The sequence below is a fragment of the Tamandua tetradactyla genome, chromosome 5 (genome assembly GCF_023851605.1).
Source record: "Tamandua tetradactyla isolate mTamTet1 chromosome 5, mTamTet1.pri, whole genome shotgun sequence".
Classification (NCBI taxonomy): domain Eukaryota; kingdom Metazoa; phylum Chordata; class Mammalia; order Pilosa; family Myrmecophagidae; genus Tamandua; species Tamandua tetradactyla.
In genome coordinates, this window is record NC_135331.1 from 42,074,462 (window position 1) to 42,094,151 (window position 19,690).

Sequence of the window (19,690 nt, forward strand, 5' to 3'; positions counted from 1 at the left end):
GGGTCGCCCCTGGCCAGGTGGGTGGCACCCACACTCTCCTCCTGGGTTTTAGCACCAGATGAAAGGTTTTGGAGGTGAAAGAGAGAAAAGGCAGACAAAGAAAGCTTAGAGTGAGGGGGTTATTCCTGCACTCCTGGGCAGAGCTCACAGAACCCAAGGTAGGAGGTGGTGAGTCTGCACCTGGGTCTTGGCACAGGCGGTTTTTAAGCAAGGGGGTCAGGTGATGTCCGGAAGGGGCGGCACATTTTGCCCAGCTCAAGTCACGGTGACCTTCTCTGTTCCCCTGACCTAACAATGCAAGTATTCTAAAAATGATCATGGTGATGAATACACAATTATGTGATGATATTGTGAGCCATTGATTTTTCATGATATTGTGAGCTATGGATGACTGTGTGTGAAGATACCTCAGTAAAAATATTTTTAAAAAGCTACTACAGTATATGTGCTGAGCATACTCAATCAATACAATAATATTAAATGTATCATATGATTGCATATCTAGAAATTGTTTTTTTTGTATACTGTATGGTGGGGATCACATTCCATTCTTTTTCTATCTGAGTATCCTGTTACTGCAGCACCATTTGTTGAATTTTTGTTTGTTTCTTGTTTCTTTGTTTGTTTGTTTGTTTGTTGGGTGAAGTGCATAGGCCTGTATTTCTAGGAAATGATTTTAAAATGTAAGTATAAAATATTTAAATGAGAAGAAAGTGGAAATTAATTGTAAATTAGAACTATAGTGCACATAGTGGGCATATGCCAAGTTTTCAGTAGGTAGTTTTCTGAATCTTCAGTTGCTTCTTGAAGTACCTGAAGCATTTTTTAAACAAAAACAGTTGTGTAATTGAAGTCAGAGTTGCCATAACTTTCATTAGCTCTTCTTATGTTGTATTTGCCATTAATTGATATTTAAGAAATACTTTTTGGGAATTGTGATTAAACTGATTCAAATTTGAGGTTCATATTTCACTTCTGGCCTTTATAATCTGCATTTTTTAAATTCTTGTCCATGAGTGCCAAATTTTGATTCCTTATAACTATTATGTCATTGTTTTTAGTATTTGCTTAACATTTATATATGTCAAATCCTGTGTGGAATGAGATTAATCACCCAAATAAATGAATTCTCTTGTCAGTAAAAAATAAAATAAAAAAGAGGTTAGGTACCATCATTATTCCCATTTTACACATAAGGAAACTGAGATACAGAATGGTTGGGTAATTTGCCCAAGATCACACAACACAGCTGGTAAATTTCAGAGCTAGGGTTCAAATCCAAGCGGTCTGTCTCCAGAGGCAGACTCTGTTATTCACTATACTATTCTACCTCCTAATCCCCAAACAGTGATATTTTCTCTCCACCATGTTCTCTATTTCCTTGTCAATGATCACATCCATTTTCATCACTCTTTCACTCTCTACTTCCATCTTTGAAGCCTACATTTCTGGCCATTGTTCATTCTGAAATTACTCTACTTTCTAGCACTGCTTACTATTGTGTACTCTGGGGAGACTGAAGGACATAATAACATTTATTTTCTCACTACATGATAGGCCCTTCATTAAAAACCTTGTATGTGTTATCTCATATGAGCCTTCTAATAGCAGTATTGCCAATGAAGAAATGGGCTTGTTGAGATAAAATAACTTGTTTAGCTGATATGAATTGGGCTCAGGTTCTTTGCTCTGACTATACTTAGAGAATTTCCATCTATCTTATCAGAGTAGCAGTAAGAAGTTTCAAGAAAAGAACAGAGGGAAGGAAGAGAAGGAAGAAAGAAAGCAAAATAAAAAGGGAGGAAGGAAGGAAAAAAAGAGGAAGGACAGAAAGAAAAGGAGGAATTTTCTACTGTTAAAAATATTGTTAACATGATAGAACTCCAAATTCCCTTAGTCTGAGATGGAAGAAATGGTTTTCCAGGCTGAAATTATGAAGCACTCTATTACTTATTTCAAGGGATTTCCCCTTGATTTGGGCTGGTATGTTTTTCTGTGAGTGTATCTTGTGTCCCTGACTAAAGAACAGACACTGTATTTCACTATTACCTCACTTCACTAAGCACACTGGTCCATTCATAGTAGTATCAAAGAATCCACAGATGCTTTTAGAATTGGAAGATGTCTTAGGGATCATCTTGCTCATTCCCTTCAGTGCAGATGTGGAAACTTGGATCCAAGGAACTTGGATCCAGGGAGTTTGAGTGTTTGCACCAAGATCACTGTTGGCTGTAGAGCTGGCACTGTAATGTCAGTCATTTTCATTACCAGCTCAACAATCTTTGCACTACTTGGAACTCAAAACCTAGTCGTTGATTTGTTCATGGATTTGTTTTAATGACAAATTGACCTAGTATTGTGGTTGGTACAACACTTTATCCATGTGAGCGCTTTAAGCTTTCTTTCATGAGACAATTAACCATCGTAGATAACTTTTTACCTTAATCTAAAGATTTCAAATTCATCCAGCCAAATAGTTTAATGAATGGTTCTCAAAGTTTGCTCTGAAGACCAGCAGCACTATCACCTGGGAATTTGTTAGAGATGCAGGAACTCTACCACCACCCTAAACTAACTGAATCAGAAACTCTGGAATGAGACACAGCTATCTGGATTTTAACAAACCTTCCAGGATATTCTGAAGCATACTCAGATTTGTGAATCACTGGTTTAGGTTAAACTGTTTGTTTTTAAAAACATATAACTATAATGAAAAGACTTTAAAGATTATACATAATAGGGTTATTTTTACCCAATAATTTATATATATTATATTGGTTAGGACTTCTCTGGCTCAGAAACAATCCACTGTTCATTATATAATTATTCTCTAAAATAATTTCTTTTAAAGGATTTAGGATTAGATTATCATGACAAAAACAACACACAGTCAATAAATGCAACTTTTAACATGTACTTCAGAATTAAATTATTTTTCTTTGTGTATATGTGTGCTTTGATTAGAGATGTTGTAGGTTTCATCACCCCAAACTGAAATTCTGTACCAATTAGGAATTAGCATTAATTCCCCAGTCCCTACTGTACCCCAGGTAACTTGCATTCTAGTTTCCGACTCTATGAATTTGCTTGCTCTGGTTATTTCATGTCAGTGAAATCATACAATATTTGTCCTTTTGTGTGTGGATTATTTCACTCAATATGATTTTTTCAAATGACATCCAAGTTGTAGCATGTAAGAGAACTTTGTTCCTATTTGAATATCTAAAATGTAATGTAGTTCATAGAAATTCTATTAGTTCATATTCACAGGAAAAAATGTTAATTTGTGAAATAAATATATTTATACTAGGTATATTTGATTTATATATGTTTGCCTGTGTAAGTAAAGAAGAAAGAATATGTGCTTAGAATATTTGAATCCTAGAGCTCTGCGACTAGTTAGGTAAGAGCTGTCATATAATTTCAGCAGTAATTTAGCCCAATAGAAGACACGCAGCTCTTTCAAGGTAGAGTCATTCTAATAAGGCACTACCCGGAAGGGACCACTCCTGAATAAGGTGGGAACCAAAGGAACTCAGCATAACCCACCCTGGACATCACTAGAAATGTAAATAGTTCCTTTGAGAAAAGGGGCATCTGCTCCTTCAACTCTGCTTTATTGGGTCAAAAGGCAGGCATGCCAGTGTGTGTGTGTGTGTGTGTGTGTGTGTCTCTGTGTGTGTCTGTGTATGCATGTATGTGTGTGTGGTGTCACTGGGGGTAAGGGAAAATTTACTTCCTCAAAGAAAATCGGGAACTGTAGCTTAGGGGACTAATCTAAGAACTTTGTAATAAACTGTAACCTTTCGAACTTACTCATACATGTTCCTGCATGTTTCTTTTGTTGTCTTAAGAATAATTAGAACCTAAAGTTTGGTAATAGGGACTGTCTTATGAGGGAATCCCCAGGCAAGGAGAGGGAGGTGATGAGAGCTGCTGAAGAGAAGAGGAAGAGAACAACACTGGCTGGCTGGCCTCACAGGAAATTCTGGGTGGGAGAAAAAGAAAGGCCTTTCTGGGGCACGTCCCCTAGCTGTGGATGGCATTAGGGGAACAGGGCTGGGGGCGGCCAGCTTTGGTGGTAATTTGGACATAGGTGTAGTTACTATTTGCCATTCTAAACAAGTGCTATTCACCCTTTATTTAAAGCCCAGGAAAAGTTCTAGACCCTAATATGTAGCTATGCTTTTGGTTGCTGCAGCAGTCCACAAGGCCTACTTCAATAGCATTACCTGTTATAAATTTCCAAAAAGGCATTTCCACCTTACTTTTTGTGCTAATGAGTTGATCTCTGCACACAGAAAATTGTAAAAAGACATGGAATCATGTATGAACAAGAAACATTGACCTGGGATATATTGCTTGTGCTGGTTTGAAACTGTTATGTACCCCAGAAAAGCCATGTTTTTCTAGTCCAATCTTGTGGGTACAGACCGACTGTGGGTGGGTCCTCTTGATTCAACTGTTTCCATGGAAATGTGACCCACCCATTCAAGGCAGGTCTTAATCCTTTTACTGAAGTCCTCTATAAAGAGACAGGGAGAGAGCTGATATAGAGAACAGTGAGACATAGATCTTTGGAGATGCAGAAGGAAAATGCCCCAGGAGACACCAGAAACTGAGAGAGCCATTTGAAACCTGAAGCTCATGGGAGATGGACAACAGATGTAGCCATGTGCCTTCCCATGTAACAGAGAAACCCTGGAGGTGATCAGTCTTTCTTGAGAGAAGGTATCCTTTTGTTGGAGCCTTAATTTGGACATGTTCACAGTCTTACCAGTTGTGACTTGTAACTTAATAAAGCCCCTTTATAAAAGGCAATCCATTTCTAGTACATTGCATTCCAGCAGCATTAGCATACCAGTCATTGCTCCATTAGACAGGCAGTTCTTGAATGGAGATTCTTGGAAGCATTCTGGAAACATTCATGCATTTAAAACAATATGTTTAATTTCTATGTTTTTCATTAATAAATAATTATTGAAACAAAATATTCCATTAAAGCAAAATAATTTGAAATACATGGGTGGGCCATGGTGGCTCAGTGACAGAGTTCTCACCTGCCATGCTGGAGACCCAGGTTCAATTCCCAGTGTCTGCCCATGTGAACAAAAAACAAACAAACAAACAAAAAGAAAGACACTAAATTTTTTTCCGTCAGGAATTGGGAGCTTAGAGGAGATCTGATGAGCATTAGCTATGATTTCCCCAGTCTGTTTTGCATGTTCAACTCAGTGGTCCAGTGGGTCTGGGAATGTTACCAGAAAATGGAGGAAAAGCAAGGAGGGCAAAGATAGTGCGCTGGTTTGATAGGATGTTTGGACCCTAGAAAAGCCATGTTTTAATCCTAATCCCATTTTGTAAAGGCAGAATAATCCCTATTCAATACTGTATGTTTGAATCTGTAAGTAGATCATCTCCCTGGAGACGTAACCCAGTCAAGAGTGGTTGTTAAGGTGGATTAGGGGAGATGTGCCTCCACCCATTTGGGTGGTCTTGATTAGTTTCTGAAGTCCTATAAAAGAGGAAACATTTTGTAGAATATAAGAGATTTCTGAGAGAGCAGAGCTACATAGCCATGAGAAGCAGAGTCCGCCAGTCAGCGACCTTTGGAGATGAAGAAGGAAAATGCCTCCCAGGGAGCTTCATGAAACAGGAAGCCAGGAGAAGCCAGAAGGTGACGCTGTGTTCACCATGTGCCTTTCCAGATGAGAGAAAAACTCTGACTGTGTTCACCATGTGTCTTCTCACTTGAGAAAGAAACTCTGAACTTCATCAACCTTCTTGAAATAAGGTATTTTACCTGGATGCCTTAGATTGGACATTTCTATAGACTTGTTTTATTGGGACATTTTCTTAGCCTTAGAACTGTAAACTAGCAACTTATTAAATTCCCTTTTTAAAAGCCATTCTGTTTCTGGTATATTGCATTCTGGCAGCTAGCAAACTAGAACAGATAGTAACACACTCTCTGCTTTAGCAAAGAATTAAAAGGATTGTATTATATGGAAGGGACTTAAGAGTGAAACACTACAGGAAGGCACTATTCTAGAACCCTCCTGATATCTGAATGATGCCATATCTCTTCCAAGACCTGTGAGATTTACCTATTGATGTTGCAAATGCAACAATCAACCTCAGGTTTTCCTGCAGGCTAAAGGGCAACCAATCTAACTTCACTGTACCCCTCTGAGTCTGTTAGGAAAGAGAGGGGTACTAGCAAATGGAGGGGCATTCATTGCATATGCATGATTGATTGTTGAATCAATAGCATGATGCCATTTTGAGAGCAGCCCTCATTCCCATAGAAGCCATTAAACTGATCTAAACATTAAAAGCAGTAAGTTTTGCTAATCTTTCTGTCACTTTACTGCCTGAGTGCCAGCCTCTGAATACCCTTGAATGGCATAGTTTGGGGGCTAGGTGCCAGACCATAATTGGAGATGAAGGGTGCCCAGTGAGGCCCTAGCAGTCTTCTGAGATCTGTAACTCACATCTACTTGAGACCTCTGAAATTCCTGTTGTAACAAGAGTTCTATGAAAATAATACATCTTCTGGAATTTAAATTATGGTTACTACTCTTCCTTTCAGCAATCCATAAAGAACAAAAATGAATCCACATTGCCTAGGGGGAAGGAATAGGTCAAATTCTTTCCCAAGTAGAAGCCCAAACTGTAGAGCTGCCTCCCGGACCTATGATTTGCACCTGGCGTTCAGCCCTTTCCACCATGCCCTTATCTCCCTCTGCAGTGGAGAAACTAGAACAATACAGCAGCTGAATTAATGTGTTGGATCCTTGGGGTATATATATATAGATGTAGGAAATAGGAATTATAGTGCACAAACTCAGAAGTACAAGGACTATATTCATTATTTTTCCATAATTGAACATAATCTTAAGCCTCCATTCTCAAAGTGGGCATAACTAACTCTCAGCCAGCTCAGGAGTCTTCCCACATCTCTGTGTCTGTTTTCTAGAGTTGGGTGTAAGGGCTTATGTAGAGCCAAGGCTTTTGGAGGGAAGTGGAGGGGGCTGGGAATCCAGGCTGGGATCCCTGTCATTTCATTCCTTCTGAAATCTACTGAGATCTTTGTAGTCCCCTGACGATCGCAGCTGCATCTACCTTGTTGTGACTCCAGGGTCTTTCTCCATCTTTATGTACTTTCCCCTCCAATCTGGGGCTGTGGGAAACCATAAGGGCTGTGTATAGTCCCCACCACCTTCACACTATTGTTGGATACATGGAAATATCTCTAATCCTCTCCTTACTCTGGGGTATACAGGGGAGCTGGGAGGCTGCTCAGTCCCTGTTGCCTACACCCATCTCAGTCCCACTTCTGCTCTGTGGCTCTTGCATTGCTGTATAGGACCTTTGGCATCTCTGCGGGCCAGCTGTTTGTTTTGTCATTGTTTTCTGGTCCTTCACTCTTGGATTCTCTAAATCTAACTGGGATTTCCAGCATTACTTCCTCCCTTGGGTTTTGTCTTGTGTGATGATGTAAAAGCCCAGAGTTGGACAGAACCAGGGCCCCTTCTCAGGAACACACACACCTGCCTTTAACTCCTTTACTCCCCTCACATCCTGGTTCTCTCACTTCAGGTCAGCACACTGTGTCTCGTCAGTGATTTTGGAGACAACTGACCCAAACTGATCACACAGTGTTCCAGATCTTTTTGTTTTATGAATCTCGATCAGCTTTTAAAACTTGAAAGTCAAGAATTAGAGTCCCTGGTTTTGCTGCATCATCTTTCTCCTGAGGGCGGTGAGTATATAATTCCCTGGCTGCTGTTGCAGCCATGGGTCATTGAAAAATGGCAGAAACAACAGTCAACACATAAAAATTATAAAAGTATGAGAGAATGGGTGAGTTATCTGCCATTTGCCAGTCCCTGCACTAGATAATTTAAATGTATCATTTCATTTAATCCTCTCAATAGTACTTAAAGGTAGATAGAAATGAGGAAACCACAGCTGTGAGAAATGAAATAACTGTGACTATAATCCCATTCAATCTGGCCCAAACTCATTCATTCAGCAAATATTTATCAAACACCTCCATACGTCAGGCAATGAACCAGATACTGGGGATAGAGTTAGAAGAAGACAAAGTCCCTACAATCAAATTGTTTCTTTTCTAGTAGAGAAGAAAGACAATAAATAAATATATAACATGATATTTAATATGATGTAAGGTAATTTTAATGAGATAAATAAGAGACAATTAAAGTACGGTGAGAGGATGGAGAAGGCTAAGACTGTGTGTTCTGTGGGGGTGTCAGGGAAGTCACATTAAAGACGACCTAAACAAGGGAAGAAAGCAAGTTGCAGGAAGATCTGGGAACAAGTTCTAGGCAGAGGGAACAACAGGACTGAGGAAGACCCTTGGGAAGGAATGAGCAGGGGATATTCACAAAACAGAAAGAGGGTTTCTGTGTTAGGGTGAAATGAAAGAGAAGGGTAGAAAAGGAGGTCGGAGAGAGACACACACAAGCCAGATAACATAAGCTCTTACAGGCTAGGCTAAGAAATTTTAGTTTTCATCTGAGTAGCATGGGAAGCTATTTTTATTTATGTATTAATTTAAAAATTAACAAACAAACAAAAACATTAACATATCATTCCATTCTACATGTATAATCAGTAATTCTTACTATCATCACATAGTTGCACATTCATCATTTCTTAGAACATTTGCATCGATTTAGAAAAAGAAATAAAAAGACAACAGAAAAAGAAATGAAACGATAACAGGAAAAAAAAGATTATACATACTATACCCCTTACCCCTCGCTTTCATTTATCACTAGCGTTTCAAACATTTGACTGCATGGGAAGCTATTGAAATGTTTTGAGTATGAAAGTTACATGATCTCTCTTTCCCAATGCATGGTAAGGAATTTGGCCTTCAGAAAGAGGTCGGGCCTTTGTCCTGGCTTTTAGAGTATATCTAGGGAAATCTGTAACTCCCTGAAGTTTCCTGTGAGAATATTATTCATGATGGACATGGGACCACACCTGACAGTTTATATGTGATCAAAGATCACTCAAGTTTGGAGCTTTGAACCACTTTATTATCATCCAACTTCTCGACCTCAGGGAGAGGAAGACTGGAGATTGAATTAAACCACGTGGGCCTTGATTCCATCGATCATGTCTACATAATGAAACCCCATGTAAACTTGAAGCTTGGATGATCTTCCATGGTTCAAAGGATACATCACTGTGCTGAGAGGGTGATGCAGCCTAACTCCACATGGAGAGGGCATTGAAGCTTGCGTTTGAGACCTTGCCCTATGCGTCTCTTCTTTTGGCTTATTTGTATCCTTTTTGCTTTATCAAACTAATAATCGCTTTCAGTGAGTTCTGTACATTGTTTGCATGAAGTATGGAACCAAAATAGTTGGTGGAAACCCCTAGATTTGTCAGTTGCTCAGAAATGTGGGTGGTTCCGGGGAACCCCAAACTTGCCCCAAGTGAGGGCAATCCTGTGTAGAATTGCCCTTAACCAGTGGAATCTGGTTAAGGTAATTAGAGTTAGAACTGAGTTGGTGTCAGGACCTATTGAAGTGTTACAGCCTGTCATAGTTTGAAGCTGTTATATACCCCCAGAAAAGGTCATGTTCCTTTTTTTTTTTACCTTTGTTATTGTATAATATAGCGTATCTACAAAGCAAAGAAAGAAAAAAGCAATAATTTTCAAAGCACTCTTCAACAAGTAGTTACAGGACAGATTCCAGGGCCATGTTCTTTTAATCCATTCCTGTGAATGCAGACCTATTGTAGGTGGGGCCTTTTGATTAGATTATTTCCATTGAGATGTAACCCACCCCATTCAAGTTCAGTCTTAATTCCCCTACTGGAGTCCTATATTACAGGATAAAGGACACACAGAAAAAGCCCAGAGAGCTCAGAAAAACCCCAGACAATCTAAGAGAGAAGGACACACCCACAGAAGCTGAATGAGGAAGCCACTCAAGCCAGAAGTGGAAAGTAATGAAATCTGGGAGAGCAGGACCAGCAGATGCTGGGGCCATGTGCCATCCCATATGACAGGTGTCCCAGATGCCAGCAGCCTTTCTTCAGAAAAGGTATCATCCTGTTGATGCCTTTACTTGAACATTTTTAGGGCCCCAGACTGTAAACTTGTAAGCTAATAAATCTCCATTCTAAAAGTCCACACATTTCTGGTATATTGCATTCCAGCAGCTTTAGCAAACTGAAACACAGTCCACACACTCTTTCTCATTTAAATTCTTGAGCAAATATTTAGTAAGTGCCTCCTATGTAGCTGAGGTATATACAATGAACTTTCAGTGTCCCTTTAAGCAGCAATATGATTCGTGGGAAGTCTCAACCTGAGTTGTGTCATGAAAAAACACCCACATATTTAAAGTATACTTTTTTTTGTATGCTATATGGTGGGGATTACATTTCATTCTTTTTCCACATGAGTATCCCATTATTGCAGCACCATTTGTTGAAGTTTTGTTTGTTTGTTTGCTTGCTTGTTTGTTTGGGGAAGTGCATGGGTCGGGAATCAAACCTGGGTCTCCTGCATGGCAGACCAGAATTCTATCACAAAACTATCCTTGGACTCGCTAAAGTTAAAATATATATTTTAAATACATATTTACTATTTAATATATATATTTAACATAAATATATATTTAATATAAATATATATTTCAACATATATATATATACATCTGTGAACTCATCACCAAAATCAAGATAGTGAACATATTCTCATCCCTCCAAGTTTCCTCATGTTCCCTTGTAATCTTTTCCCCATACCCCTTTCCCCACCAATACCCCCCAGATTCAGACAATCACTGCTTTCAGTCACTATAGATTGGTTTGCATTTTCTAGCATTTCATCTAAATGGGATCATACAATATGTATTCATTTTTATGTAGCTTCTTTTACAGCTAATTATTTAGAGATCCATCCATATTGTTGCATGAATCAATAGTTTTTCTTTTTTATTGCTGAGTAATATTTCATTGTGTGGTTAAACCACAATTTGTTTACCCATTCATCTGTAGATGTTTCTAGTTTTTTACTATTACACATATAGCTGCTATGAATATTTGTGTACAAACCTTAAGAACATATGATTTCATTTCTCTTGGGTAAATACCTAGGAGTAGAATGGCTAAATCATGTGGTACGTGTGGTAGTTTGAAGCTGAATGGATCCCAGGAAATAATGCTCTTAAAGTACAATCCAATCCTGCAGGTGTAGACTATTGTGAGTGGGACCTATTGATTAGGTTATTTCAGCTGAGGTATGCCCCAGGTAGGTCTTAAGCTTCTTACTGGAGTCCTTTATAAAAGTATGATATTCAGAGCAAGAGAACAGAGCTGAGAGAGAAAGCCACAGAAGCAGAAGTCGAAAGCAATGAAACCCAGCAGCGTTGGGAGAAACCAGCAAATGCCACCAGTTGCCTTGCCATCTAACAGGGCAGTCCAGATGTCATCTTTATGATGCTTTGATTTGAACATTTTTATGGCCTCATAACTGTACACTTGTAGACCAATAAATTCCCATAGTTAAAAGCCAACCCATGTCTGGTATATTTCATTTTGGCAGCTTCAGCAAACGAAAACAGTAAGAATATATTTAACTTTCCAAGAAACTGCCAAACTTATCCCAAAGTGGTTGCACCATTGTGCATTCCTGCCAGTGATACATGAGAACTCCAGTTGCTTCACCTCATTACTAATACTTGTTATGGTCAGTATTTTTAATTTTAGTCATATTAAGAAGTATATAGGCTTCTAATGGTGGTGATTTGCATTTCCCTACTGATTAATGATGCTGAACACAAGATCTGCTTATTTGCCTTCTATATATCTTCCTTGGTAAAGTGTCTGTTCAAATATTTTGCCTATTTTTTCAAATGTATTTTTAATTGTGAAATATAACATATATACAAAAAAAGCAATAAATTTCCGAGTACACTTTAACAGGTACCTATAGGACACATTTTAAAGTTTGGTTATAGGTTACAGTTCCATGATTTTTTGTTTTTCCTTCTAACTACTCCAAGACACTGGAGACCAAAAGAAATATCAATGTAATAATTCAGCAGTAACACTCACTAGTTAGATCTGATCTTCTCTGTTATACTCCTCCTCCTGTTTTTCTTTTTTGTGTGTGAAGGAAACATATATACAAAAAAGCAATAAATTTCAAAGTACATCACAACAATTAGTTGTAGAACAGGTTTCAGAGTTTGGTATGGGTTACAATTCCACAATTTTAGGTTTTTACTTCTGGCTGCTCTAAGGTACTGGAGACTAAAAGAGTTATCAATATAACGTTTCAGCACTCATACTCATTTGTTAAACCCTACCTTCTCTGTATAACTCCACCATCACCTTGAATCTTTCTCCCACTCTTTAGGGGTATTTGGGCTATGCCCATTCTAACTCGTCATGCTGAAAGGGGCTGTCTATAATATGGAATAGGAGGATGGAATTGGCTAATGTTCTGGAAAGGCTGCCCTTTTGCATTTCAGGACTTATCTGGTCCATGGACCCATCTGGAGGTTGTAGGTTTCTGGAAAGTTATCCGAGTGCCTGGAACCTTTGTAGACTCTTATTTAATCTCCTAGGTATTCTTTAGGATTGGCAGGAATGGTTTTGGTTGGGGTTTGGCAAGTTATGATAGGCAGCAATGTCTAATTGAAACTTGTGTGAGAGTGACCTCCAGAGTAGTCTCTTGACTCTATTTAAGCTCTCTCAGCCACTGATACCTTATTTGTTACACTTCTTTCCCCTCTTTTGGTCAGGATGGCATTGTTGATCCCACAATGCCAGGGCCAGGCTCATCCCTGGGAGTCATCTCCCATGCCTCCAGAGACTTTCATCCTTGGATGTCATGTCTCACCTAGGAGGGAGTATTTTGTCCATCTTATAAAATTGGGTTTTCTTACTATAATATTTAGAGCTTTCTACATATTTTTAAATACAAAGAACTATTTCTTCCTGTCTGTGATTTTTCATTCTCTCTCTCTCTCAAGCTCTTTCTTTTTTTATGACTGCTTTTTCCCATCGAGGGAGTGGCCTGGGTGCTTTTTTTTAAATTGAGAAAGCAAAACAACATACAAACACAAACATTCTTAACATATGAACATTCCATTCTTGGTGTATAATCACTCACAACATCATCACATAGTTGTATATTTATCACCATGATCATTTCTTAGAACAGTTGCATCACTCCAGAAAAAGAAATAAGAAGAAAAAAGAAAAACTCATACATACTATACCCCTTACCCCTCCCTCTCATTTCCATCTACCCAATATATTTTAACCTTTGTTCCCCCTAATTTTTTTCTATACCCCAACCACTCCCTTTCGTTGATCACTAGTATTTCAATCTTCTCAATTTATTTTAACATTTGTTCCCCCTATTATTTGTTTATTTTTAATCCATATTTTTTACTCATCTGTCCATTCCATAGATAAAAGGAGCATCAGACAGCAGGTTTTCACAATCATATCGTGAAAGCTGTATCATTATACAATCATCTTCAAGAAACATGGCTACTGGAACACAACTCTACAATTTCAGTCACTTCCCTCTAGCCACTCTCTAATACACCTTAAACTAAAGAAGGGGCTATCTATATAACGTGTAAAAATCACCTCCAGGATAACCTCTTGACTCTGAACTCTCTCTGCCACTGACACTTTATTTTGTCTCATTTCTCTCTTTCCTCTTTTGGTCGAGAAATTTTTCTCAATCCCTTGATGCCGAGTTCCAGCTCATTCTAGGATTTCTGTCCCACGTTGCCAGGGAGGTTTAGACCCCTGGGAGTCATGTCCCGCGTAGAGAGGGGGAGGGCAGTGAGTTTGCTTACTGCTTACTGCGTCTGCTGAGAGAGAGAGAGGTCACATCTGAGCAACAAAAGATTGTCTCTGGGGGTGACTCTTAAGCCTGATTTTAGGGAGGCTTAGCCTATTCTTTGTGGGGCTAAATTTCATATGAACAACCCCCAAGTTTGAGGGCTCAACCTATTGATTTGGTTGTCCCCACTGCTTGCAAGAATATTAGGAATTCTCCAAATGGGGAAGTTGCTTTTCATTCTCTTAAAGTGTTTTTCCAAGAGGAGACATTTTCAGTTTTGATGAAGTCCAATACATATTCATTTTTTTTCCTTTGCTGCTTTTAATGTCCTACCTAAGAAAATTTTGTCTAAATCAGTCACAAAGATTTTCTCCTGTGTTTTCTTCTAGAAATTTTAGGTTTTACATCAGCTGTGATCCATTTCAGTTTGGATCAAAAAAAAAATTTTTTTAACACCATACAAGTTTTATTTTAACAATCCGTATAAGGTAGTTCTGGGAATCTTCTCAATATGAGGGATGATAGGACTTTTTCTCACATCTATTAATGAAATGTAAACAAACAATTATTAATGGAACTTACAAACCATTGGAAAAATTCTTCTTTTGCTCTTATTTTAGTTATTATAATCACCCCAAAAATGTGTATATATTTCCTTATAAGAGTCTCACAGCAGCGAAGGAGTCCCCTTTGGCGGCAGCGCTCCATGTGGGAAAATACCCCTCTGGCTCCTTCCTGTCTCCCGGGGCAGCAGCAAGTCCTTCCTCTCGTCTCCTTTTAGCCAAAACAGCCCAAGATTTAAAGTCGCGGGTTCCTACTCTCCTATCGAGCTCTACCTGACACTTAACTAAGCTGCCAACGAAGTCGGGGTATTTCAGGCGCCGTTCCTAGGAAGCCGCTGTAATCCGATTTATCCAGAGTCCTTTTGTTCCTCTTGTTTATTCTCGGGGCTTTTTGCGCGATTACCAAAATCTCGGACGGCCAACCTGTAGCATCCATTCTCCCTCTCACCAAAGTGCCGGGTAGATCGGCCCTCCCTGAGCCGCCTGTCGTGGTGGGTGAGGCAGCTTCGCGGCCGGAGCTGCCTGCCGGTGAGGACGAGCCTGTGCCCGCTGCTCTGTGCTGCTCTGCCAAGCGCGCACAGTTCTGCTCCCACTGGCAGCTGGCCCAGCGCGCGGGTGGCCGTGGTGCGCCTTAAAGTTCTTTTATTTTTTTTAACATTTAGATTTACATTGTTGCAATCACCATTTGTTGAATAGATTATCCTTATTTGAATGAATTGCCTTTGGGCCATTATCGAAATTCAGTTTACATCTATGTTTCGGTCTTTTCTCACATCACCCTCTGGGAGCCCTTTTTGGACCTTTTTCCTAATTGTCCCCCCTTCCCCTGCCCCCCTCCACGGAATTTTAATACACAGAGCTACTGTATACTTTTTTACATACTGCATGTATAGAGGTGTTTTTTATACATGAAAAGAGTAAGATATTTTTACCTTCCAGCCAGTGTTCACCTGAAAATGCATGCTTTACGCCAAACCACACTACCTTGTAGCTTTAACCTAAGCTGTGAAATCAGATAGCACTAGTTCTCCAAGTTTTTTTTTCAGTTATTTGACTAGCTTCGACTTTCCATATGAATTTTTTAATTGTCTTGTCCATTTGTACAAAAATGGCCTGCTGAGTTGTTTTTTGTTTTTGATTTTCTTTCTTTTTTTGCATGGGCAGGCATCAAGACTTGAACTTGGGTCTCTGGCATGACAGGCGAGAACTCTGCCTGTTGAGCTACCGTGGCCCACCCTTAAATGGTATTTTAAATTTCAATTTCTGATTGTTGCTAGCATCTAGATATACAATTGATTTCTGCGTACTGACCTTGTATTCTGCATCTAAGCTCACTTATTAGTTTTAGTAGCTTTTTTGTACATTTCATCAAATTTTCTACATAAATGATCATTGCATTCATTTTCTATTGTTGCATTACAATTACCACAAGCTTTGTGATTTAAAACAAGACACCTTCAATTAGCTCACAGCTCTATGGGTCAGGGGTCTGGGCAGGCTCTGCTGGCCTCTCTGCTTAGGGTCAAAATTAAGGTGTCAGCCATACTCTTATCAGGATGCTCTTGGAAAGAGTCTACCTGCAAGCTCATTCAAATTGTTGGCAGAATGCACTTCTCTGTCACTGCAGGCCTCAGGTCACTGTTTCCTTGCTCGCTTTCAGCTGAGGCCCACACTCTGCTCCTGGAACACCACTTGTGTTCCTTCTCTGGTGGCTTCCTCTATCTTCAAACTAGTAACAGTGCATTGAGTCCTTCTTAGCCTTCAACTATTTCTGACTTCCTCTTCTGCTACTAGCCAAAAATTTCTGCTCTTAAAGGGCCTCCTAATTGGGTCAGGCCTATCTAGTTAATCTCTGTATTGTAAAGTTAACTGACTTTAATTACACTGCAAAAATCCCTTCACAACATAACCTTGATTAGTGTTTGATTGAATAAGAGGGAATGGGAATCTTGGGGAGTCATTTTAGAATTCTGCCTACAACAAACATGTTATTTCTGATTAAGGAATTTTACTTCTTCCTTTCCAAAGTGGATGCTTTCTATTTCTTTTTCTTGCATAATTGGACTCTAGAACCTCCAGGACAATAATGAACAGATGTGGTATGAGTGAACATCTTTGTCTTTTTCTTAATATTAGGGGAAAACATTCCATCTTGCTGACTGTGCTGGTTCGAAAATATTATGTACCCCAGAAAAGCCATGTTTTAATCCTGATTCAATCTTGTGGAGGCAGCAGTTTCCTTCAATCCTGATTCAACACTGTAGGTTGGAAATCTTTGATTAGATTATCTCCACGGCGATGTGGCATGTCCAGATGTGGGTGTGACTTTTGATTAAATGGAGATGTGACTGCACCCATTCTAGGTGGGTCTTGATTAGTTTACTGGACTCCTTTAAAAGAGGAAACATTTTGGAGAGTCAAAAGCGACAGAAACCACAGAGCCAACAGAAATTTCAGAGCAGAGGTGACCGAGATGCTGACACGTGGAGAAGAGAGACATGGATGTGTCACCATGAGATGTTAAGCAAACCAGAACCTGGAGAAAGCCAAGGGAAGCCAAGAGATGAAAGCCAGCCCCAGAGAGGCAAAGTGAGGAACCCCCAGAGGAACAGAGGCTAAAGACAACAGAGCCCAGGAGCAAGGGACCAGCAGATGTCAGCCACACGACTACCTAGCTGATAGAGCGGTCCCTGACCCATTGGCCTTTCTTGAGTGAAGGTAACCTCTTGTTGGTGTCTTAATTTGGACACTTTCACTTCCTTAGAACTTGTAACTTACTAAATTCTCCTTTTTAAAAGCTGGTTGTGTTAAAACTTCTAGTTGTGTTAAAAGTTCTAGCTGTGGTATATCGCATTATGGCCGCTTCCAAACTAGAACAGTGATCTTAGCTGTACGTTTTTCATAGATGCCCTTTACCAGATTGAGAATGTGCCCTTTTACTCTTAGTTTGTTAGAGCTTTTATCTTGAATATATGTTGGGTTTTGACAAAAGCTTCTTCTACATTTATGGAGATGATCATGTACGTGGCTTTTCTTTTTAGGTTTGTTAATATGGTGAATTCCTCTTACTGATTTTCGTTGTTTAACCAACTTTGCATCCCTGGGGTAAACCCTTCTTGGTCTTGATAATTTATTCTTTTTATATTTTGTTGTATTCAATTTGATAAAATTTTGTTTAGAAATTCCACATATATGTTCATGAGCTATATCAGTCTGAAGCTTCATTTCTTATGATACATTTGTCTAGTTTTATGATCAGAGTAATGCTGGCCTCATAGAATGAGTTGGGAAGTATTCCCTCCTTTTAAATTTTCTGGGAACAGTGTGTTGAATTGGTATTTCTTTTTTCCTTAAATGTTTGGTAAAATTTACCAATGACGTAATCTGGGCCTGGAGTTTTCCTTGTGGGTAGGTTTTAAACTCCAAATGGAATTTCTTTACTAGATATAGCTATTCAGGTTATCTATTTCTGCTTCATTCAGCTCTGGTAGTTTGTGACGTTCAAGTGTTTTTTCCCATTTCATCTAAGTTGTCCAATATATTGGCATAAAATTGTTCTAAATATTCCTTTAATATCCTTTAAATATCTGAAGAGTCTTTAGTGATGGTACTTTTCTCATTCCTGATATTAATAATTTGTATTTTTACTTTTTTCCTCACCAGTCTGCCTAAAGTTTTATTAATTTTTTGATCACTTCAAAAAAACCAACTTTTGGTTTCATTGACTTTTCCCCCATTGTTTCTATGTTTTCATACACTTCTGCTCTGATCTTTATGATTTACTTTCTTCTGTTTATTTTGGGTTTAACCTGCTTTTCAATTTTTAGCTTCTTAGCCCTTCATTGCCATAGTTTGCCTTAGCCACACAATGGGTTGGCTTTTTTTTTTTTTTTTTTTTATGATATGGGTTGACTTAACAGGAATTTAATGGCTCATGGTTTGGAAATCAAGGCACCGGCAAGGCTTCTCTCAGAGTCTGCTGCATTCTTGTGATGGCTTGGCACAGTTGTTGGGATTCCTTTACTTGTACCTCTATGGCTGTCACATGGCAATTTCCCTCGTCTCCTCCCATGCCTGTGTGCTCGTTTGAATCTGTTATGTAACTCAGAAAAGCCTGTGCTCTTTTAATCCAACCCTGTGGGGGCAGGTTCAGCGGGAGAATGCTCACCTTCCATGTGGGACACCTGGGTTCAATTCCCAGACTATGCACCCCCCACCCCCATACAAAAGTACATTCTTGTGGGGGCAGATCTGTTGTTGGGTGGGACCTTTGCTTAGGTTGATTCCATGGAGAAATGACCCCAACCCACTCAAGGTGGGTCTTAATTTGTTCATTGGAGTCCTTTAAGGAAATACATTTTAGAGAGGGTTCAGAGCCCAGATAAGCTAAGAGAGACAGAAAATGCCCCAGGATCTACAAGCAAGGACACACAGAAGCCCAGAAACATTTTGGAGAGAAGGGCTAGCACACGTCTCCAGGTGCCTTTCCATGTGACAGGGAAACCCTGGATGCCATGGGCCTTGCTTCAGAGGCAAGGTACCTGTCTCTGGATGCCTTAATTTGGACATTTTCATGGCCTTAGAACTGTAAATTTGTAACCTAATAAATCCCTTCGTAAAAGCCAGTTCATTTCTGGTATTTTGCATTCTGGCAGCTTTAGCAAACTGAAACAGTCTGCTCTTCTGATTTTTGCTGACCTCTGACTTCTTCCTGTGGCTTTCTGATTGATGACATCTGAATTTTCTCTCTTTATAGAGCCTCTAATTATATAGATTAAGGCCCATCTTGTTCCAATTTGTTAACACCTACATAGGATCTTTTTAAAAAATGCTTTTTAACTTCTTATTTTGAAATAATTTCAAACTTACAGGACAGATGCAAAAATAAGATGAACTCCACACAGAGTAGGCCAACATGCACCCACCCCCACCCCAAATACCCAGGTCCATTAATTTTAACATTTTGCCACTTTTGCCATATTCTATAATCTATCTGTCTGTCTATATCTTCTTAACATCTGAGTGCAAGTTGCACACATCATACTCCTTGCTACATCATACTGCTTCCGTGTACATTTCCTACTAATAAGAGTATTCACTTATGCAAGCATCTTATGTGAATTATCAATTAATATCACTTAGGAGTGTTTTATTCATCTGGAAAGCATACAACATGTAAGCAGAGCTCAGCTTCAATCCAACTGCACCTAATATGTAAACTCTTAGAATAAAGGACCCATGAAGGTGATTGACTGAAGGAAAATTC